The following is a 24773-nucleotide window of genomic DNA, read 5'->3' as shown; positions in this document are numbered from 1 at the left end:
AATAATGTAAGGACAGGCAAACAAAGAAAATGGTAGCCAGTAATGCAGCCTATGAGACACCTATTCCAGTTGGAGTTATATATTTTTGTGAACTGTCATTTTTTAGGTTATGATAGTCATTAAAATTAACCTTCAAAGTGATCTAAACTTAGATTCAGACTTTCAAATCACTATATCACAAAGTGTTAAACCATTATTTTTTTAAATGAATGGAGGGGCAGCTAGGTGGTTCAGTGGATAAAACACCAGCCCTGGATTCAGGAGGACCTGAATTCAAATCTGGCTTCAAACACTTGACACTTAATTGTGTGACCCTGGGCAAGTCATTTAACGCTCATTGTCCCGCAAAAATAAAAAATAAAATAAAATGAATGGAGCAGATTCAAATACATTGTTCTTGCTCAAACATTATTAATTTTTGTATTAACAATAATATAAGGGAGCTATTTTATACCTCTAAAATAAATAAATAAAAATTAATATAATTTATTTCATCTTTATTGTAATAAAGATTCTTCTAATTTCTATTGCATGTATGTTAAGGTATATAATATGTTCAGTAGTTCATTTATATGATTTATAAATAAATATACATATAATGAGGGGGTGTGCTCAAACAATTTTTACTCATAAAAGGTGAGTAATCAAAAAAGTTTTGGAGAACATTGGTATAGTAAAAGAAAAACTGTTTTTGATGGAGTGAAAGAGAAAGAGGGAATTCAGCACCCTCAAGAGCAAGAAATTCAATAAGGATTCAGACTTTGAATGATGGAGCCAAATGATAACAATAAGGCTCCTCTGAAATACAGTGAAAGATTAGAGAGGAGAACTTGCTAAATATCCACACTGATATAATAATGTATTTTTGAAATATCAAATTATATAGATTATACAGATATAATTATACAGATATCTATATGTATAATACATATACATGAGCATACACATATATAACATGATACAAATCCTACTTTGTGTAAGAAGCCTTTCCTGGTCTCCCTTCTGACAGTGCCTTCCCTCTGGAATTACCTCCTATTTACACTCTATATGTCTCGCATATACATAGTACTTTGCATGTTGTCTTCCTCATTAGATTGTGAGCTCCTTGAGGGCAGGCACTATGTTGTTTACTTTCTTCATTATATGTCTTGTGCTACAGGACCTGAAACATAGTAAGTGCTTAATCGATGATTTTTGATTGATAAATACAAAGTAGCTAGCTACAACATCTTTGGGAGGGAGAGAACTATAATAACTATGTAGAAGACCCTGCTTGAGTTCCTTCTTGATGAAGAGAGAGATTCTAAGAAGTAAAGTAAGGAAACAATCCATTCCAGCTAGAACAGCTGGTACCAAAGCACAGAGGAAAAAAAAAAAAAAGATGGCACATCGCATGTGAAGTGCAGAATGGCCAGCAGTTTGGTTGGATCACAGAGCTCAAGAAGGGAAATAATGTCAAATGATCCCAAAAAGATGGTTTGGAGCAAGGTTTTGAATGGCTTTTAAAGCCAAACAGAGGAGTTTATATTTTATCCTAAAAGTAGTAGGGAGCCACTAGAGTTTATTGAGTAGGGGAGTGACATGTTCAAATATATACAATTGTGTTCTGGAGATAGTTTGTACCAGTAAGCAAATTGCTGGTTTTAGTATGAGCTCTTATACTTCAGAAATCAGCAAATCCTTCAAATCAGGGCTTGATTTCTTGTTTTGTTGATAATCTAAGCTTAAGAAAGTGTTGGAGAAACTGTTATTAATGCCATTTTTTTTGGGAGAGCCAGTTGTTAAATATTTACCAGCACATCACTAGGTACACTTAAGGAAAATCACATTGACAGCAAGATATAGGAAGGACTACTGTGGAGAGACTTGAGGCAGGAAATTAATTATGAGACTGTTGCAATAACCTTAGTGAGACTAAAGTTCTACTCTTTGTGACAGTGAGGGGACTCTAGTTTCTCAGAAGCTTCCAGTGCCATTGAATTCAGGCTCTTGGTAGATCCTTTTTGTTGTTTAGTAGTTTCAGTCATGTCTGATTGTAACCACAGTTGGGGTTTTCTTGGCAAAGATACTGGAGTGGTTTGACATTTCCTTCTATAGTTCATTTTACATATAAGAAAACTGAGGCAGACAGTGTTAAATGACTTCACCCAGCTAGTGTCTGAAGCCAGATCTGAACTCAGAGAGATGAGTCTTCCTGTTTCCAGAGCAAGCACTCTATCCATTGTGCAACACAGCTTCCTTCTTGGTAGGTCCTACTAAAGTAGAAAGGTTGCAATCAAGTCCTAACCAACAGATGGATTGTATGTCCACCCTCCAAAGACTCCCAAACTATGTGTACAGAGATTCATTCCAGAGTTTTGGTCACTAGGTAATGAATTCATTTGGCCACTGCAACTCACGAAGACCAAATACCATGGCACAGATGCCTCACAGTCTATATCATTGAAAGGAGTATTCTGACTGTTGAATATGATGGATTCTTGAAGTATTGAAAGATGTATCCTTAGTATTATCATCCTAGTTTTACTGTTGAGGAAACAGGTACAGGGAAACAAAGTAACTTGCTCAACATCCCACAACTGAGAGTAAGTCCAACACTCATTCCTCTGTGCCTCTGGGCTCTGGACTCTGTCTGGGCATTGCTTCATGTCTCCCCCTCCCCCAACTGCCAGCTAGTTATAACTTCTGCACATGGAAAACTGAGAAATAAGCCTTCCAGAAAGATTTTTCTTTAAGATAGGTGAGGTGGAGATGCTTGTGTTAAGTGTTCAGAGTGATTTCTTAATGACTGCACTATCTAAAATTATAATGCCATTCCCTCTACAATCTCATAGAGGAAAACAGTTTCATTTTGTTGTGGGCTTTTTGCAAAGACAAGTAATAATTATCCACTCATTAATCATTTTTCACAGACTTGGGATGAAACAGAATGAGTTAATTTGTCCTAATAATCATAATTATCCTGTGAACAACTACACATTAGAAAAGCACACTAAAAACATCAATAAAAGATTTTTTAAAAAATACTATACAAACTCAAAGCTAGAATTCAAGAAAACACAAAGAAACACCAATAATCCTTTATCAGCACACCTCTCCCCGCCCCCCCCCCCCAGCACCGGGCTAGGTGCTAGGAATTTAAAGACAAAAATGAACCATCCAAGTTCAATTGGCAAACCTTAAAGCAGTGTGTAAATTGTCAGTTACTGTTATTTTGCCTTTAATCCTAAGGGGATAAACCACTCAGGGTGTAAGAGATGACTTGAAGGGCAGTCTCCTCTCATTTCTCAGGTTTTCCCTCTCACTCACCTCCTGCCTCCCCCCAACACTCTCCTTTAAGCCTCCTCTGAAGCCTCTTGCCACTTATCCATTCCAGTTTCTCCTCCAGTCCAGCGAGAGATGGCAGACTCCTTTGTGAGCCTGTGACTTAATCCACATATAAGGACACAAGCTAGGGTAAAGGGATAGGACAACAGCACACATGTGTAAGTTGTTCAAAGATCAGTGAGCCAGCAAAGAAGCCTAATAGCATTTTTGCAAAGACTGACTGACCAGGGGCAGTTTGGTGCAATGGAAAGAGCACTGGATTTGGAGTCAGAAAACCTGGATTCAGATTCTAATTCTACCACTTACTATATGCTTGACTTTGAAGAGGTCACAATCTCTCTGGGCCCAAGTTCCCTCATCCATAAAGTACAGAGCTTGGACCCCTAAGTTCCTTTGAACTCAAAATCCTTAAGCCTTTGGCCATTTCTCTCTCTCTCTCTCTCTCTCTCTCTCTCTCTCTCTCTCTCTCTCTTTCTCTCTCTCTCTCTCTCTTTCTCTCTCTCTGTTTCTCTCTCTCTCTCTCTCTCTCTCTCTCTCTCTCTCTCTCTCTCTCTCTCTGTGTCTCTCTCTCTCTCTCACTCACTCACTCGCTCGCTCTCGTGCTGGTGTATGAGATTCCCTTGCAAACATTTGGGAGGTTCTTTGTGCAATTTACATAGCAGCCGAAGCAGGAAGCTCAGAATCCAAGATGTGAGAGATCAGAAGACATCAGAAGATCTGAGCCCTATCACCAGCTAGTAAGTCATTTCCCTTCTCTACACTTTGGTTTTCTCGTGTCAAAAAAGGAAGGGATTTGAACTAGACGATGTCTGAACTCCCTTCCAACTCTGACGTTCTCTAATTCTAAGTGACATTTCTTGCACAAAGCTCTCTGCTCCCCCTGGCTGTGCTTCGCTTGATTTCAGAGAACAAGAGATTGGTCACAGTGGCTGGCTTGCCACCTGCTTTGGAGCATTCAGCTCCATCCAACACGTTGATTTTGGCAAGCTTTAAAGGGTACATACACAATAACATTTGTGTGTTTATAACATCTGGGGGAAATGAGAAGTCATAGGGAGAGAGGGTTTTACTGTTTTTTTATAAAGTGAGTCCAAGAGTTAATTCTATTCATTCTCTTATTCAAATCAAAAGAAAAGCCAACTCCGCTTCAGCAGTTATGCAGTCACATAGATTCCTGTTTATTTTCCTTCGGAAAAGGATGTAGCCATCCAGAATAGTTTGTTTGTCTTTTGCTTGTCAAATCTGATAAGATTTTTTAGATCCTTTAATTTTTTCATTGTAATTTTAAGTTGTATTATCGCCTTTTCTTTTAATATCTCATCAGTTTCCATATATAACCCCTACCACCCCATGAGCTTCCTCTTGTAACAGAGAAAAATTAAATAGCTAACATTTAGCACATTAAAGTTTGCAAAGCACTTTACAAATATTATCTGATTTTTATCCCCAAAACAACTATGGGAAGTAGGTGCTATTATCATTCATATTTTACATATGAGGATAATAATAAATGGGGGTAATAACAGAACCTACCTACCGCACAGGGTTGTTGTGAAGATCAAATAAAATAATATTTGTAAAGCACATTAATACAGTGCCTGGCACATGGTAGGCACTATGTAAATTCTTACTCTTTCCCCCCTTCCATTTTACATATGAGGAAACTAAGGCAGGCAGATATTATGTGACTTGCCCAGGTCACATAGCCAGTAAGTGCCTGAGCCTGGATTTGAACTCACAAAGATGAATCTTCATGACTCAGCTCTCTATCCACTATGCCACCTAGCTGCAGAGAAGATGATCAATACTGCATTGGTGGAGGGATTTTCTCACCTGAGTTCCCTTTACTAAGGAAATCGCAGGTCCACTTCCAAACCCTACTCCTACATGCTTATGCATACCACAATTTGTCTAGTCATTCCCCAATCAACGGGTACACATGTCATTTATAATGTTCTGCTATGCAAGAAGTAACTGCTAGGTATATGTACATTATGTATATGTACATACGTATATATGTATGAATGTTTTTGGCCCAATATTATTACCATTCTCAGTGAATACAGAGATGAGCAAAAAAGCACTGAAATCATCCGGACACCCATTACCTCAGTCTGACGTATGAAAAACACTGGATTAGGAGTTAGAAGACTTTGTTCTGCAACTCATTAGGTGTATTGGTAACTTGGGCAAATCACTCTGTCTGGGCTTCATATTTTTCATCTATAAAAATGATGACCTGGGGTCCCTTCCAAGTCTAAAGTAGGCTTCTTCCCAGATACTGAGATGGTGACTCAGCTGTTTGGAAGCCAATTCCAATACTGACTCTCTTCTTGTTTATCCAGATGTATGGTTTCATCAGTGTTGGAAACTCCAGGTTTAGAATCTTCTTCCATGAATTCTGATCGGCAACTATAATTTATAGTCCTAGAGAGTTGCATGAGGACACTTAGAAGCTAAGCAACTTGCCCAGGGTCACTGAGCTAGCCCATGTCAGAGTCAAGGCTTAAGAAGGACAGGTCTTCCTAACTATAAGGCTTCCTGACACTATCAAACTGTTATCTCACATGCTGCTGGAAAATGAAAATTACCCTCCCCAGCTGGTCGGGGTTAAAAAAAAACCCTAGATAATGCTCTCAAATGAGCCTTGCTCTTTTTTTAAAAAAATCACATTCATTTCCGGATATCTCTCCTCTTATCTACCCCTCTCTTCTATCCAAGAAACTTTCTTCTGTAACAAAGATTGAAAAAGAATCAGTTCAGGAAATCCAAAGTATCAATTATGTCTGAAAGTGGATACAATATTTCACACATATATTTTCTTCTTACCTCTTCAATGAGGGAAGGCAGGTATATTTTCTCAAGTCTTCTCTAATACCAAATTTGGTCACTATTATTGCAGATCAATTAGTTCCCTGTGTTATTCTTTCCATTTAATTGTTGTAGTTATTATGTATATTATTTTCCTGGTTTTGCTAAATTAACTGTGCATCAGTCCAGATGTCTTCCCATACTTCTCTAAATTTTTCACACTGATCACTTTGAAGCATACAGTAGTAATATATTCATGTAACTACAACCTTTCCAACTTGGTAGGGCCTGTCAAAGATTGTGCTATGTGAGCTAGTCTTGGAGAAAATCCATGGTCACTTCAGTGCCACACAGAGGTATAGATGTTAGTGTAGGAATTTGCCTCATATTATTCAGTGTTTTTATCTTCTATAAAGGTGTAGATGACACACCTCTCAGATTTACAGAGGACATAAAGTTGGGTGGGTGGATAACACATTGCACAACAGCATCTGGATCCAAAAAAAGAGGCTTACAGACCAGAACAATAAGCCAGATTTCATAAGATGAAATTTAATACTGATAAATGTAAAATCCTACCCTTAGGTTCCAGGAATCAATGACACAAGTACTGGATGGAGGAGGCATGGCTAGACCACAATTCAAGTGAATTGCTAGGTGTTTTGGTGGACTGCAAGATCCCTGAGAATCAACAATGTGATGGAGTTTTGTTTTTTTTTAAATACTGTGATTGTATGCTGCTTTAGCATTCAAAATGAAGGAAGTGATAGTTCTGGAGTACAGAGCTAAATCATCTGGGTATTCAAGCAATTGAAGCCTTCATCTCATTCCATATGCAAATGAGATAAAGGAACTAAAGGTGTCTAGCCAGGAAAAGAAAAGGTTTAAAGTATATATGACAATTATCTTCAGGTATTTAAAGAGCTACCATCTAGAAGATGAATTGGACATTTTTCTTCTTGTCCCCAGAAGGCAGAACCGATTCTGAGTGGAAATAACTGCAAGGCAGATTTAGGCTTGATGCAGAGGAAAGGGTTCTTAATGATTAGGGCTGTCCAAATGTCAAATGGGCTGCCTAAGGGGAAAGGGGGGTTGGGTTACCCTTCCCTGGAGGTCTTTAAGTGAAGGCTACCTAAGCCCTTGGCTTGCCTGTTACGTAATAGAGGGCGCTCTTGTTCAGGTGTGGATTAGACTGTCTGGCCTGAGGTCCCTTCCAACCGTGAATTTCTTTGAACAATAATGAGAGACTTTCTGATTCATATTTTATAATTGCCCACAGATATTTTTATCCCCATTGTACAAAAGAGAAAACTGATGATAAGAACTGTTCAGCGTATCAGAGTTGGTACTGTACAGCCCAGATCATCTGCCTTCTCCATTGCTCTCTCCTATGCCATGCTCTCAGCGAACATGACAGGCCCGGTACCTAGCAACAGGACATAAGAGCGTACATCTGTTCTGCCAAGGAATCTCTCAGGGAGCAGAGAAGATAAGGATGACCTTGTTCTTTCTGGGAGAAACTCCATTCCACTTCACAATGAGCAAAGGACAATATCATTTCCATGGCGTGTCATTTAAGCCAAAGCTTCTTAAATTGTGGGTCATGACCCCATATCGGGTCAGATAACTGAATGTGGGGGGCACAAAAAATTTGGCGCCAGTAAAAGGTTACGTATACCTATTTCATTTACTCATATACCCAGGGTCGTGTAAACATTTCTCAGGCGAAAAGGGGTCGTGAGTGGAAAAAGTTTAAGAAGCCCTGAATCAAGCAACCAGAGGGAAAAATTTTAAGTATAATGATATAGATAGTATCAACTTTTAAAAATCCATTTCAATACTCCAAAAAGATGAAATCAGTCATAAGCAGGCAGCAAACTTTTTACAACACCCTTGCTTTTTTTTTTTTTAAGTGAGGCAATTGGGGTTAAGTGACCTGCCCAGGGTCACACAGCTAGTAAGTGTTAAGTGTCTGAGGCCGGATTTGAACTCAGGTATTCCTGACTCCAGGGCCGGTACTCTATCCACTGCGCCACCTAGCTGCCCCTATCTATGCCTTTTTTAAAAAAGCAAGGGTGAGGGGCAGCTAGGTGGCGCAGTGGATAGAGCACCGGCCCTGGAGTCAGGAGGACCTGAGTTCAAATCCGGCCTCAGACACTTAACACTTACTAGCTGTGTGACCGTGGGCAAGTCACTTAACCCCAACTGCCTCACCCAAAAAAAGAAAGGCATAGATAGATAAGGTTTCTTTATACCATGTTGACCAATACTTTTTTCTTAAAAATTAAACTCACCAGGGGCAGCTAGGTGGCACAGTGGATAGAGTACCAGCCCTGGAGTCAGGAGTACCTGAGTTCAAATCTGGCCTCAGACACTTGACACTAGCTATGTGACCCTGGGCAAGTCACTTAACCCTCATTGCCCTGCAAAAAAAAAAATAATAAATTCAGTAAAGAGTGATAAGGACATATGTGTGTGAATACACATATACATATTCATTGGAATTAACTCATCTCATCCCAGGATCCCGAAGCACTTTATAAGTCTCGATGTATGGTCGAAGAAACTTAAACACTGAAATATTGGCTGAATTTCCTTAGCCAGGAGCAAGATAATAGTGAGGTAATAAGAGCAAAAGTCACTCAGTTGTAATTGAGAATTCCCTTCATCAGCAGGAAAGAGTAGAAGTGGGAGACTGATTCATAGCCATATATGAGAATTGTTTGGGAAATGGTGGAGAACTCCAGAAATGGACTCCAAAATACCCAAGTATAGATTTGGGGGGCTGACTGAAACGGGGTGAGAGTTGGAAAACTTACACCACCAAATGTAGTCAGGGCTTTACCCTTACTCCCACTGATAGCATACAGCACATGTCAGATAGCGAGTCAGGTGAGTGTCACCTTCCAGTAAGTAGTGATGCTGACTGGGCTAAAACCTGAATCACTTGTTTCATCTGTTCCTCACATTGCCACACAATGTTCCTCCCTGGCCTGTCCTCAGGTTTAGATAAACTAACATATCTTTGGACTTTTTGAAAACTTTAGATGTCTTTATGGCCACACCTTGATGGAGAAAATTGAACCCAAAGTGTGTGGAGGGAGAGGGGGGAATGAGGATGTCCTGGGGACAAATAAAGAAAACTAATGAGCCTACCCTTTGACCCAGCAATACCACTTTTGTGTCTTTTTCCCAAAGAAATCATGGAAAGGGGAAAGGGACCCACATGTACAAAAATATTTATAGCTGCTCTTTATGTGGTGGCAAGGAATTGGAAGTTGAGGGGATGCCCATCAATTGGGGAATGGCTGGACAAGTTGTGGTATATGAATACAATGGAATACTATTGTGCTGTAAGAAACGATGAGCAGGAGGAGTTCAGAGAAACCTGGAGGGTCTCGCGTGGGCTGATGATGAGTGAGATGAGCAGAACCAGAAGAACATTGTACACAGTATCATCAACATTGAGTGTTGACCTACTGTGATGGACTATATTCTTCTCACCAATGCAATGGTACAGAAGAGTTCCAGGCAACTCATGATAGAAGAGGATCTCCAAATCCAGGGGAAAAAAAAAAAGAACTGTGGAGTATAGATGCTGAATGAACCATACTATTTCTTTTGTTTTTGGTGCTGTTGTTTTTCTATTTTGAGGTTTTTTGACATTGCTCTGATTTTTCTCTTATAATATGACTAATGCAGAAATATGTTTAATGTTATTGTGTGTGTGTGTGTGTGTATAAAACCTAAACCTATATCAGATTACCTGCTGTCTAGGGGAGGGGGGAGGGAGGGGAGGGAGGGAGAAAAATCTGAAATTGGAAAGCTTGTATAAACAAAAGTTGAGAACTATCTTTACATGTAACGGGAAAAAAATAAAATACTTTATTATTTTTTTTAAAAAAAGAACTAATGAGCCTTCACAAATGCATGGGAACAGCCCTAAACTCACTACTTCAGAGTGACATGTCCTAGTGACCAGTGTCTGAGGCTTCATCTTCAAGCTGAGAGTCTCAGAGGGTTGTTTCTGCATGTAATACGCTCATTGCTTTAAAATTTTAGAATGCCATTCCTCTCCCCACTCCAACCCACACCACAGCCCCCATTGTGATTTAAAACAGCAATGTTTTCTTTTGGCACAAAGCATTTCTTGACCCGGGTACTAGTTTTAAGTTGCCAGGAAATATCAAATTCCCATGTCATATTTTGTCTATATTCTGTGTATGTAAAATATATAGTTTACTATATATGTTCATGTTCTCTCTCCTATTAGAAGGTAAGCTCCCTGAAGGCAGGAACTGTTTCACTTTCGTCTTTGTATCCCTAGTGCTTAATACAGTGCCTGGCATATTGTAGAAGCGTAATAAATATATACTTGTTTGTTGATTGATTAAAGATTGGATCATAGGAAGGAAGGAAAAAAATAAGGTGTTGCAACCCTAAAAACATTTAGGTTAACATTTTTATTTTTAGTTGTTATACATTTATATATATATATATATATATATATATATATATATATATATATATATATACACACACACACACACACACACACACACACACACACATATAATAGCCCTTATACAGTACAATAAGGTTTGCAGAGCAGAGAGAAAAGGAAGGAACTCACACTTTCATTTAAAGAGGAAAAAAAGGAGCAGCTAGGTGGCACAGTGGATAAAGCACTGGCCCTGGATTCAGGAGGACCTGAGTTCAAGTCCTACCTCAGACACTTGGCACATATTAGCTGTGTATCCCTGGGCAAGTCACTTAACCCTCATTGCCCTGAAAAAAAAGAAAAAAATATATTTCACTTATACTCAAACTAAGGATCAAAATATAAAAACTCCATCACTGGATAAAACCCTATAGGCACATACTTTTCTAATTTAACTGGAATTTTTAGTTTTCATTAAATCTTGAAGTACCTCCCAGCTTTGCTCCATTTCAGCATCAATCCTGACACTTTAGCCATTTAGGTGCTTCACACAGGAAGCAGCCATTTTCTTGAGAAAAGTACTGATTAACTTCCTGGAACTTTTAGGTCCAAGGCAGCCTTGGAAGGTACAAGAGATTCCACAGGACTGAAGGGAAGGCTGAGGTCTCTCCCATGAAAGGTGGACTTGAGCCCACAAAGCTTGGTCAGGAAAAGAAACCAGTGTAAACAGACACTTGGAATTCAGCTGTGGACCCAACTTGCAGAGGACAAAACCACAGAGCAAAATCAAACAGGGCAAACATAAACACAACTGCAAATGATGATGCAAAGGTTCATTCAAGGGCTGCCCAGGGAAGCTTGGAGTGTTTCTGCCAAAGGAGGCTTAACATAGTTTCTTTAGACTTTAATCATGTGTCTTGGAAAGCATTCTCTCCCAAATTAATAATAATAATAATGGCTCACCGTTCCATAGCACTTTAAGGTTTACAAAACATTTTCTTCACAAAGACCCTGTGAGGTAGGAAATGGGACTGTAATCCTCATTCTACAGGTGAGGAAACTGAGGCTTAAAGAGAGGAAATTATTTCTTCATAGCCACTCACTTAGAAAGTGTCAGAGTTGTCTTTCTTCTGACACCAAGACCAGTTTCTTTCCACTAGCTACACCCATGAGAAATGCAACTGCCTGAGAATAATCATAGGCAAACACTCAGAAAAAAACAATAATAATTCACATTACTATATAACTAAAGTTGACCAAGCACTGCACTGCAACCCTCTGAGGTTCTGAGCATAAACATTTTGCAAATGTGGAAACTAGCTCCTTGAGGTCAAGTGACATGACATGTCTAGAGTCATGGGAAGAGATTCAAACCTGGCCTCCTAAAGCCAGTCTAACATTCTTCCCACTATAGAAGGTCACTGCTTCTTCCCTGTCTTAGGTATAGAGTCAAGCTGAGATTAGATCTAAATTCTTATTATAAAATGACCTAGACTTTTAAAAATGAATCATATACTTTCCATTCAAAAACTGTACTGTCTTTCTAGAATGATCCATTCATTCCACAGCACACAGGAATCCTAAATACATTTACAAGCTAATGTTCTATCTTCCATTCAAAGAAACCAAAATACCATTATGCCTACGCTGAAAGTATTAGAAAGCAGCAGGAAAAGGACTGGGGGGTTGACAATCTTTCTCATCTATCTTATATGGTAGTCTTTATATTTCTCATTGCTTATGGTAGAAAAATAATTTACCTATCACAGTTTGTCAGCCACTCCCCAATGTCTTGACACTTGGCTTGTTTCTAGTCTGTTGCTATTGTGAATAATGATGCTATGAATAATTTTGTATAGGTTGGTCTTTTTTGCCCTGTCAAAAACACCATTAAATGTATAGTTCTAGTGTGATAACCAAGTCAAAGGCATGTACAGTTTTATAGCTCTTATTATATAATATTACATTCTTTTCCAAAAAGATTGTGCCAATTCATAGTGCCACCAGCCTGGTAATAATGTGCCTGTTTCTCCACTACTGCTTTGTCATTAGACTTTATTGTTTTTAACTCTCTTTACCCATTGAAGCAGTATAATCCTGAATCCAATTATGAGCAGGAACTGGTTTTTGTTTTATTTCAAGTGCCAAACACAAAGCCTCATATTGAGCAAGTATCTAATAAATTCCTTCTCTATTTTTTTGGGTTGGAATAGATTGGATTGGATTGGATCAAAATCGTTATCTACTGGAAATTTGGGTCAACTTATGATAGCTTTATTTAGACTATCAGATTTTAGTCGGAAATATTCGTGCCAAAATATTTGTTCTTAATCCGGTTATTTTCATTTTTTGTCAGTATATTTTTTGGTTATGTAAAAAGCATTTACATATATATTCAAATCAAACTTTTTCTTTACCTCAATTTCTTTTATTGGTTGAATAATAAGACTTTCCTGCACAATTTCTTTTATTATAGTTAACATTTATATAGCACTTTAAGATTGCAAAACACTTTACATTTTATTAGCTCATTTCATCCTCACAACAACCCTGCAAGATAAATACTATTATTTCCATTTTACAAATAAGGAAACTGAGGCTGAGAGAAACTAAGTGACTAGCCAACCATCATGTAGCTAGTACTATCTGGGGCAGTATTGAACTCAGATCTTCTTGAATCCAAATCAATATTTGCTTTATTGATGTAACTGGAATTTATTGGTATATGGCATAAGATATCATCCTAATGCCATTTTCACCATGGCTATGCAGTTTTCTTAAGTTTTTAATGAATAATGATTCTCTTTCCCAGTTTTTTTTTTGGGGGGGGGGTGGTGAGGCAGTTGAGGTTAAGTGACTTGCCCAGAGTCACACAGCTAGTAAGTGTCAAGGGTCTGAGGCTGGATTTGAACTCAGATCCTCCTGAATCCAGGACCGGTGCCCTATCCACTGTGCCACCTAGCTGCCCCTTTCCCAGTGTTTTTTAAACTTAAATTTATCAACTGCCTTTGGTTCTAATTCTTGATTATCTCATGGGATTACGAAAGGCAGGTTGACTTGGTGGATAGAGAGCCAGCCTCAGATTCAGGAAGACCTTGGTTTAGGTCCAGCTTCTGGCATATTAACTAGTTGTGTGATTTGGGGAAAATTATGAACTTCTCAGTACTTCAGCTTCCCCCCAACTCCAACCCCACCCCCCAATTCAATAAAAGTAGGAATTTCAGGACATGCCCACTGGTAGGAGTTTCCTTACCCTGATTTCCCAATACCAGTAAAATCACAGAGCCAGACCCCAAACCCTAGGATCATATATGCAGAACTGAAAAGGACTTCAGAGGTAATTTAATCCAGCTTCTCATTTTATAGATGAGGAAGCTAGGACTCTAAGAGATTAATGGATTTGCCAAAGGTCATGCAGATAGTGAGCAGCAGAGCTGGTATTTGAACCCAGGGCCTTTTATTCACAGATCTGTTTTTTCTTAATCCATACCAGATGGATTTAAATTCACTATTCCCATTCCTTCTTGTTGATTATTTATAGCTCAGTTTTTCTTATCAATTATTTACAGTTCCCTATTTTTTCTATTTTCAATCAAACAGGAATTTATTGAGCTTCTAGTACAGGGAAGGGGAAAATGCAAAACAATAGAAGATCGATTCTGCATTTCAAGGAATTTACAAGAGTGTTGGCTTTAGGGAAGGACCACGTGGCAGACTGTTGGATCCTTGTTCTAAGATCCAGAAATCGAGGATTTGAATCGTGACTCCTACTTGTGAACTGTGTGACTGTGGGTAAGGCATTTTAACTTTTGGTGCCTCCATTTCATCATCTATAAAAATAACAGGGTTTGTTCAGTTGTACTCCTAGGTCTCTTCCAGTTCTAATGATCTACACCTTTCCTTCTTTATTCTCTAAACATGTTGTACTTAACATGTACATTTGTAAAAGAGATTGAGAACTGACTGTCATCCTGGGATCTATAGTTCAGAGGGACAAGCATTCCCCTTGGGCAATCTCAAGATACTGGTAAATTCTCAACACCCTATTACACATTGTTAAGATGTGAAAAAGACTTTAGAAATTATCAAGTAATTAGAGACAATGTAGTATAATTAATAAGGAGTCAGGAAGATCTGAGTTTGAATCATACTTCTGACATTTACTAGCTCTAGGCACAAACTTTACTTCCCCTGAGCTTCAATTTTCTCATTCGTGAAATGGGTATAATACAATCTGGAGTTTCTCCCACATAGCCTTGCTTTGAAGCTTAAACTTTCAAGTGATATGTCAGTGTCCATTTTTACTGTATTAACAATACTTTTGCCTTCTTATGCTCTTGTACTTGGTTTAGATTTCAGAATTCTCCACATTTCTCTTTCAAGTTAACATGACATGAAATCTTGTTGCTGTCAATGTTCTTAGAGCTCATTTGTTCCAAGTCACTCTTTTACAAATCAGGAAACTGGGAACCAGAGAGTTAAAATAATTTGCCCAAGGTCATACAAGTCAAGAGGCAAGATAGGAACTAAAACTAAAGAATTCTGTGGCTTAGCAAACAGACAAATACTGTCTGGAATTTGTTTTAGGAGTTGAAAATGTTTTCCGTGCCCCACTTGTATTACCTCTGGAGTTTAGGTCCAGGTTTTAAAAGAAAATGTTCTGTTAAAGGTTGATGATTAAACTTAGGGTAATTACTTTCTTTTTTCTTTCTGTTTGATTAACAAAAACTAATTGTACATGAGACTAGAGGATTTCCAAGGGCCCCCTGCCAGCTATAAAATCCTATAAATCTTGAATACAGTAACAGGTAAAAGTTCACCTTACAAGACTGTATCCAAAGAGTCAAAAAACAGCTTCATCTCTCTGTCCCTGTGATGTTTCTGCTTGTAGTTTCTATTGATTGAAATTCAGTCCTAATAAAAATAACATTGACAGCTTATTGAGACACATTGTGGATAGCAAAGCCTGGCAAAAATGTCATGAAAGCAATTAACATAAGAAAGAAAGGAAGGAAGAGATAAAGAAAGAGAAATGAACAGATAAATAAATGAGCAAACAAATAAATATAAAATCTTAACACTGTTAAAGCAGGCACAAGTCTAGCCTGTAGTATTACTATTTATAGCAAAAACACCCAAATAAGAAATTTCACTGTAGTCAGCATCAGAATAGATGCTGATTTTTGAATGAAACCAATTTATTGGCCATAGTCCAGATGAAAGGTAAATGAAAGTATAAGGAAATATTTTGCTTCTGAGAAATAAAGGTGGAGTAGAAGGAAGTTCAAGTCGTACAATACTCCTTCAAATGAGGGGAAACCTAAGTTTAAAAGGGTGTTGTATGTCTCACATTTTTGTGATGTTGGTATTTTTATTTCTTTCTTTTAAATCATAAGATCATAGAGCTAGAGCTGGAAGGAATCTTAGAAGTCATCTATCTAGTCAAACCCTGTTTTTACAGTTGAGGACACTGAAGCCCAAAGAAACTAAGTGATTTGCCCTAGTTCATAAGTAAGTAGCAGAGACAAGATTTGAACTTCTGATCAATTCATTAAGAACCTGATACGTGCAAGGCACTTGTGAGAGGCATTAGGAATACAAACAAGGACAGAAAGAAAAGAGTCCCCTCCCTCAGGGACCTTCCACAATTTTTATCCTTGTTATTTCACAATCCTTTATACAGGATTTACCCAGAGCACAGAGTGGCCTTCTTGTAAATCTCTCAATGTGTCATGAAGGTTAGCAGTGTACTTGAGCTATGCATCTCCTTGCTAATTTTATTTTAATTTGAGTTCTGAAAGTAATATAGCCTTGAAAATAGCACAAACAGAGGTGGTCAAACCACGTGTTGGAGAAGGAGAAGCACACATGAAACCTTGGTGATAAGCAACTAATTCTTCTCCCTTCTTTTCTCTCCTACATCAAGTCGGTTATCAACTCCAAAATATTTCTCAAATCTGCGATTTCCTTCTCCTTTCTTCCATAAGCTTCCATTTCACTTCAGGCTCTCATTACCATCTTCATAGATTATAAGAACTGCCTCCTAACTTGTGCTCCCATCTCCAGGTCCTTGCCTCAACATTCCAACCTTCATACTTTCCAGTTTAATCTTCCTAATGTACATATCATGTCACTTCTCTCCTAAATACATTTCATTTTTTAATAGTATTTTATTTCATTTTTCCAATTACATGTAAAGATAGTTTTCAATATTCATTTTTGTAAGATTTTGAGTTCCAAATTTTTCTCCCTCTCTCCCCTCCTTCCCCCTTCCCCAAGACAGCAAGCGATCTGATATAGGTTATACATTATAATCATGTTAAATATATTTCCACATTAGTCATGTCAGGAGAGAAGAACAATAGGAAAAAAAAACAAGAAAGAAGAAACAACAAGAACAACAAAAGTGAAAATAGTCTGCTTCAATCTGCATTCAGATTCTACAATTCCTTTTCTGGATGTGGAGAGGATTTTCTATCATGAGTCTTTTGGCATTGTCTTGGATCAGTGTATTGCTGAGAAGAGCTAAGTATATCATAGTCGATCATCACACAATGTTGTTGCTACTGTGTACAATGTTCTCATGGTTCTGCTCATTTCATTCAGCATCATTTCATGTAAGTCTTTCCAGGTTTTTCTGAAATCTGCCTGCTTATCATTTCTTACAGCACAATAGTATTCCATCCCCTCAATTTCTAATTTTTTGCTACCACAAAAAAGCAGCTATAAATATTTTTGTCCATGTGGGTCCTTTTCCCTTTCTTATGATCTCTTTGGGATATATACCTAGTAGTGGTATTGCTGAGTCAAAGGGTATCCACAGTTTTATAGCCTTTTGGGCATGGTTCCAAATTGCATGGTTTCCAAATTGTTTGGATCAGTTCACAATTTCACCAACAATGCATTAGTGTTCCAATTTTCCCCCATCTCCAACATTTATCATTTTCCGTTTTTGTCATGTTAGCCAATTGGATAAGTATGAGGTGGTACCTCAGAGTAGTTTTAATTTGTATTTCTCTAATCATTAGTGATTGAGAACATTTTTTCATATGGCTATAGATAGCTTTAATTTCTTCATCTGAAAACTGCCCTTTCATATCCTTTGACCATTTCTCAATTGGGGAATGACTTGTATTCTTATATATTTGATTCAGTTTTCTATATATTTGAGAAATGAGGCCTTTATCAGAAACAGTGGCTAAAAAAATTGTTTCCCAGCTTTCTGCTTTCCTTCTAATTTTGGTTGTATTGGTTTTATTTGTGCAAAACCTTTTTAATTTAATATAATCAAAATGATCCACTCTGCATTTCATAATGTTCTCTATCTCATCTTTAGTCAAAAATTCTTCCCCTCTCCATAGATCTGACAAGTAAACTATTCCTTCCTTTTCTAATTTGTCTGTGGTATCACCCTTTATATCCAGCTCATGTACTCATTTTGACTTTTGTACAGTATAAGATATTGGTTTATGCCTAGTCTGCCCCCTATTTACAAATAAGAAAAAGGTGGGGGCAGCTAAGTGTTATAGTGGATAAAACATGGGCCCTGGATTCAGGAGGATCTGAGTTCAAATCTGGTCTCAGACACTTGACACTTACTGGCTGTGTGACCCTGGGCAAGTCACTTAACCCTCATTGCCCTGCCCTCCACCCAAAAAAAGTGTTCTTAAATCTAAAAAAAAAAAAAAGAAGAAAGAAAAGGGTGGCAAGAGAGAAATGTGATCAACTCCAGTGCTTTATGTGTGATAGTATGATACAACCTGTTTCTGTTCTCCTTCTCTTGCCCTCCCAAACTCCAGTCACAGGTCTACCAGTCTACCAGTCTCCAATCTACCTTTCTTTCTTTCCTTTTATGCCCCTCTATTCAATATACCTTCTAAAGTTAGCTTTATTTTGCTTATGATTAATCCTTCCCTGATTCTGCCTTCTTTATTCTACCCTCTAACCCTCCCTATTCCTTCCAGTTTCCCCATTCAGTTAAATGTTTTTCTATATCAAACTCTTTGAGCATGTGTGAGTGTGTGTGTGTGTGTGAATGTGTGTGTGTGTGTGTGTGTGTATTCTATCCTCCTTCGAGTAGTGCAATTGAAAGTAATGCACAGGGGGCAGCTAGGTGGCACAGCAGATAAAGTACCAGCCCTGGATTCAGGAGGACCTGAATTCAAATCCAGCCTCAGACATTTGACACTTACTAGCTCTGTGACCCTGGGCAAGTCACTTAACCCCCATTGCCCCCCCAAAAAAAAAATAAAGTAATGCACAGCGCTTTCAGCTCACATCAGTGGCAGTTATGTCCCACTGGAAATTCTTTGCTCCCAGGCATAGCTCTCTGGGCTTCCTGCCTTGAAGGCAAAGCAGCAGAAGCTAGGCGAAGGTGAAGATCTTCCCCAAAGATGACTCCACCAAATCTATCACCTCAAAGCCTTTATGGACTATAAGGCAGACATTATTCACCTCATTCAGGAAGTGAACAAAGCTGGATAAAAGGTGAACAAGAAGGAAGTGGTCAAGTTGTTTACCATTGTGGAGACACCACCCATAGTCACTGGCTACATGCAAACCCCTCTTGACCTTCAAAACAATCTTTGCTGAGCACATCAGTGATGAGTATAAGAGGCAATTCTATAAGAACTGGCACAAGTCCAAGAAGAAGACTTTCACCAAGTATTGCAAAAAATGGCTAGATGATGATGGGAAGAAACAGTTGGAGAAAGACTTTAACAGCATGAAAAATTCTGCCAGGTGATTCAAATCATTACTCACACTCAGATGCACCTGCTCCCTCTGAGGTAGAAGTCTCACCTGATGGAGAGCCAGGTGAATGGAGGGAGCATGGCTGAGGAACTAGCCTGGGCTTGCAAGAATGAGTTGGTTAATATCATTGGAATGACCAAGAGCACTGTTACAAAGATGTCACCAGGTACTGCCACACAAAAACTGCCCTGAAAAAAAAATCACTGAAACCTGCACAAGATGGCCTGTATTGAAGGTTGGCTCCTGCCTTCATGGCATTCTCTGTGGCTCAGGCTGGTCAGAAGGGCTACCCTCAATGCACTGAGATCAACAAAATGGTCTATAAGCTAGGTCCACCAGATCAAAGATGGGAAACTGATCAAAAACAATGTATCCGGGGGCAGCTAGGTGGTGTATTGGATAAAACACTGGCCCTGGATTCAGGAAGACATGAGTTCAAATCCAGCATCAGACGCTTGACACTTATTAACCCTCATTGCCCAGCAAAAAAAAATTTTTTAATTATATATATATATATATATATAATCCACTAATTAAAACCTGTCTGACAAGAAACTCTCTTGGGAGGATTTGTGCACTATGGTAAGATGACAAATTACTTTATCATGCTGAAAGGCTATGATATTGGGACCAAAAAGCATGTCTTCACCCTTCGAAAATCTTCTGGTACAGACTAAATGTCAGGCCCTGGAAAATATTAACTTGAAACTCATCACCACCTCCAAATTTTTCCATGGCTGGTCCCAGACTTCGAAGAAGAAAACTTTCATGGGACCACTGAAAAAGGACCATGTTGTTAAAGAAGAAGCTGCCTAGTGTTTCCAAGCCAACCTGGAGCTGATGGATTCTCAATAAATTGAAATTATTTTTTTAAAAGAAGAGAGAGAGAGAGAAGAAGGAGGAGGAGGAGGAGGAAGGAAGGAAGGAAGGAAGGAAGGAAGGAAGGAAGGAAGGAAGGAAGGAAGGAAGGAAGGAAGGAAGGAAGGAAGGAAGGAAGGAAGGAAGGAAGGAAGGAAGGAAGGAAGGAAGGAAGGAAGGAAGGAGGGAGGGAGGGAGGGAAGGAAGGAAGGAGGGAAGGAAGGAGGGAGGGAGGGAGGGAAGGAAGGAAGGAGGGAAGGAAGGAAGGAAGGAAGGAAGGAAGGAAGGAAGGAAGGAAGGAAGGAAGGAAGGAAGGAAGGAAGGAAGGAAGGAAGGAAGGAAGGAAGGAAGAGCAAGAGAGAGAAAAGAAAAAAAAAATGATGCCTGCTTAATCAGCCTCTGTCTCATTAATTGGAAAGGTTTTTACTCGTTCACCCTGATTATGTTGTGAGTTCCTCACTTTTCCTTCCCCTTTGTTTCCTCTCCCTTTTTATTTTGCCTTTAAGATCATCAAAGCATCATAAAAACCACTCCCAAATTGTGAACAGCCTATATTTTTCTTTGATGTTTTGCTTGTAGGTGTTTGGGATTTAGGCTCTTCTTCTGGGTTTATGTCTTGGGAGTGTCTTTCTCCATAATAACCCTTTATTGTTTGTTTCTGTTTGTGTTTCCTAATTCTTGCAGCTTTATTTCCTAAATTTTGACTTTGTGTTAGGGCTGCGCTCTATGTACTTCTAGAAGAAAATGTTGGGGCCTCATATGGTCCTGGCTTATATTATCTGAAGTCCTGTCATTGCAATCTCCAGGCATGGAATTTTTCATTCTTCAAGGAACTGAGAGGCAGCTCAGTCCAGAGAAATGCAAATTTTCAGTGGGGCTTAAGCAGACTGTTATAGTACACAGGTCACTGCCTGAATGGTCTGAGCTTTCCATGTTCTGTGATCAGAAAGATAGAATTATAGGCCCAATTCTGGTATGTGCCCTTGGGTTGAATCAACAATGCCCCTTCTCTGTCAGATCAACCAAGCCTCAGGCATACCCCTTGTCTTGCACCTGGTCCATCTGTGATCCCTGATTTGCATCTGTGAACAACGGATTTTCAGGCCTACCCCTGTTCTAGAGAGCCTTCCCTGGCCACTTGGTTATGAGCTGGCATTATAATCTTGAGCTAGAAGAATGACTTACTGAACTTTCTCCTTAGCTTTCCCAGTTACTGCACCATCTAGTATTTGACTTAGATATTTGTTGGAGTCGTTGTGAAAGAGAACTGGGCTGTTTCCTCCTACTCCACCATCTTTTTTGGTTTCTTGGCAACTTTTTTCCAAGGGCAGAAATACTACTGATAGATAGAAATCTGCCTTCTGTGTTTTCTCTATCTCCCTCTAACCCTCATCTCTTACCCATATTTAAATCCCATATTTCCAAGTGACCATGGAACATCTCTAATAGCATGCTACTCCACCACCTCAAACTCAACATGTCCAAAAGCAAATTCATTCTCATATTCTCTTGTCCCCCCACCCCACATTATTCTCATTTTGTCAATTGCATCACCATTTTTCTAAACTTCTAAACCAAATATTGGAATCATCTTTGACCTTCACCTATATTTAATCCCATCAATTCCAATCTTTTACCTTGTCACTTTTTGTTGTTGTTAAAATACTCTTGAATTGGGGCAGCTAGGTGGCGCAGTGGATAGAGCACCAGCCCTGGAGTCAGGAGTACCTGAGTTCAAATCCGGCCTCAGACACTTAATACTTACTAGCTGTGTGACCCTGGGCAAGTCACAACCCCAATTGCCTCACTTAAAAAAAAATACTCTTGAATTCATCCATAATAACACTATTCCCACTGCCATTATACTGGTCCACATAATCATCACCCCACATCCAGAGACCTGCAACAAACTTACACATAGTCTCTCTGCTTCGCTTCTAATTCAGCCCACACACCACTGCCAAATTAATCTTTTTAAGTATCACTTTCATTGTATCAGTTCTCCTGCTAAAAGAACAATTTGTTCTATTCTGCCTGCTAAATCAAGTTCAGATCCTCTAAACTTCCCTCCTTCTTCTTCTGCAGTCAGGTGGAATTCCTCACTGTCCTTTATACATTTACATATACACATATATACATTCATATATATATTCTCATTTTATTGTCTTTTCTCATGCTATTCCCCATATGCCTTCTTTCTACCTATAGGAATAGAGACTAGTAGTAGCTAAGAATTGGAAATCAAAGAAATATCCATAAATGGGGGAATGGCTAAAACAAGCTGTGGTATATGATGGTGATGGAATATTATTGTGCTAGAAGAAATGACAAGCAGGATCATTTCAGAAAGGCCTGGAAAAACTTGTATGAATTGATGTATAGTGAAGTGAGCAGAACCAAGAGAACGTTGTGCACAGAGACAGCAATATTGTTTGATGAAGAACTGTGAATGACAACTATTCTCAGATACGTACTATCCACCTCCAAAGAAAGAACTGATATTGATTGACAGATTGAAGTATGCTATTTTTCACTTTCTTTCATTTTTTTCTTTTATTCAAGTTTTCTTGTACAAAATGACTAATACAGTAATGTTTTACATAATTGCCCATGCTTGCCGCCTCAGGGAGGGTGAAGGGGAGAGAAGGAAGGAGGTATAAAATTTGGAACTCAAAACTATAAATAAAAATGTTAATTATTTTTTTAAAATAAAATAAATGGGGGCAGCTAGGTGGAACAGTAGATAAAGCAACAGCCCTGGATTCAAGAGGACCTGAGTTCAAATGTGGCCTCAAACACTTGACACTAGCTGTGTGACTTTGGGCAAATCATGTGACCCTCATTGCCCTGCAAAAAACAAACAAAAAATAAAATAAATGAAACAAAACAAAACAAAAAGAATAGAAACTAGACCTGTGATTTCATTAGTATAGAGAATTCCCAGATAAGGAAATGCCCTATACCAATTTAGGTCAGCCTCTCCATAACTTGAAGTCTTTAAGAGTTGCTTAGAGCTCTAAAAAGTCATGACTTGCAAGCCCAGGGCCATATAAATAGTATTAATCAGAAGTGGGACTCAAACCTAGGTCTTCCTGGCTTAAAGGCTAGCTCCCTAGCCATAATAGACCATGCTACTTCTTACGTTTATACAAATGTTCTTCTTAATATGACCTTTGTTGCAAACATAAGCACATACTTTGAATGCTGATGAGACTATAGAAAAGGAGATTAGAATGTGATCCTTTGGTTTAAAATATTTTAAGATAATAACACTACCTGACTTCATGTTTTGTCCTCTGACTATATTAATTCAAGAAGTAAAAAAGGTAAAATTGCATCTTATTTTCAAGTAATGGAAACATACTTAAAGGGTTATTAGAAGGGGCAGCTAGGTGGTGCAGTGGATAAAGCACCGGCCCTGCATTCAGGAGGACCTGAGTTCAAATCCGGCCTCAGACACTTGACACTTACTAGCTGTGTGACCCTGGGCAAGTCACTTAACCCCCAATTGCCTCACACACCAAAAAAATTTAAATAAAAAATAAATAAATTTAAAAGGGTTATTAGAAGCAAAAAATAATGCCTAAGTGCATGTATTTTAGAGAGAAATTTAAAACTGAGCCAAAGCATATTTAACCATTTTAAGGTTCCCTGATAAATCTGGATGCTCATTTAATCAGAAGATAAGTATTTTAAGATAATAACCCTATCTGGCTCAATGTTTTGTCCTTTACATTAATTTCCGAGAAAGACAAAAAGGTAAAGTTGCATCTTACTTTCAAGTAATGGAAACCTATTTAAAGGGTTATTAGAAGCAAAAAAAAAAAAATGCCTAAATGAATGGATTTTAAAGAGAAATTTAAAACTGAGCCAAAAATAGATTTAGCCATTTTGATTGCCTGATAAATCTGGATGCTTATTTGACCAGAAGATGAGAAGAGTACAGAGTGATAGAAATGAATTTACTTCTCTTACATCACCCTTTAAAAAAAAATAGAAACAAGTGGTGAATACTTTGAACATCTATTTCCTTAAGCTATATACTATAACTAACATCATTATTTATCATTAATTTATCATTTTCTTAAATATGTCCATTTCCTAAATGTACATGTATGTCTTATGCAGGAAAATATGATTGGAAAAAAGAGGTGAACTGATCTTGTAGCATGAGGATGAGTAAAGGATAACAGATGGACAGCCCAAGGAGTACTCTGCTACCCATGACATATAAAAAAGAACTGGCAAAATATCTCTAGCACATTGGATACTCTGTGGGAGAACAATCTCTGGAAGAACTTGAATTAAAACTTACATAGGGGGCAGCTAGATGGCACGGTGGATAGAGCACTAGCCCTGGAGTCAGGAATACCTGAGTTCAAATCCGGCCTCAGACATTTGACACTTACTAGCTGTGTGACCCTGGGCAAGTCACTTAACCCCAATTGCCTCACCAAAAAAACAAACAAAAAAAAACCTTACATAGGATGAGAAAGTAGGAATGAGTTGTAATAGTAGAGGGAATAAGTATTTGTTTCAGCAAGCTCACGGAACCATTGAACTGCTGAAATGTAAACTATAT

The 24773-nt window shown here is 38.4% G+C and overlaps 1 protein-coding gene and 1 pseudogene across 4 annotated transcripts in view; both read left to right on the top strand.

Moving 5' to 3' along the window:
* Positions 1 to 24773, top strand: part of C6H4orf19 (chromosome 6 C4orf19 homolog) — a 99922-nt gene that overhangs the window by 55950 nt on the left and 19199 nt on the right. For 2 of the 4 annotated variants that reach the window (XR_006353588.1, XM_043971375.1), the window contains exon 2: positions 14180 to 14371. The exons of 1 other annotated variant lie outside the window; for it this stretch is intronic. The gene's annotated coding sequence lies outside the window, so the exon portion shown is untranslated. Of the gene's footprint in view, positions 1 to 3944; positions 4065 to 14179; positions 14372 to 24773 lie in introns of those variants that run through there. One more of the 4 variants, XM_043971376.1, reaches the window with a different exon arrangement.
* On the top strand, positions 18870 to 20149 carry LOC122731342 (annotated as a pseudogene).

This window comes from Dromiciops gliroides, chromosome 6 (genome assembly GCF_019393635.1).
Source record: "Dromiciops gliroides isolate mDroGli1 chromosome 6, mDroGli1.pri, whole genome shotgun sequence".
Taxonomy (NCBI): Eukaryota; Metazoa; Chordata; class Mammalia; order Microbiotheria; family Microbiotheriidae; genus Dromiciops; species Dromiciops gliroides.
The sequence above is the reverse complement of the archived record's forward strand: the minus strand, read 5'-3'. Positions and strand labels throughout refer to the sequence as shown.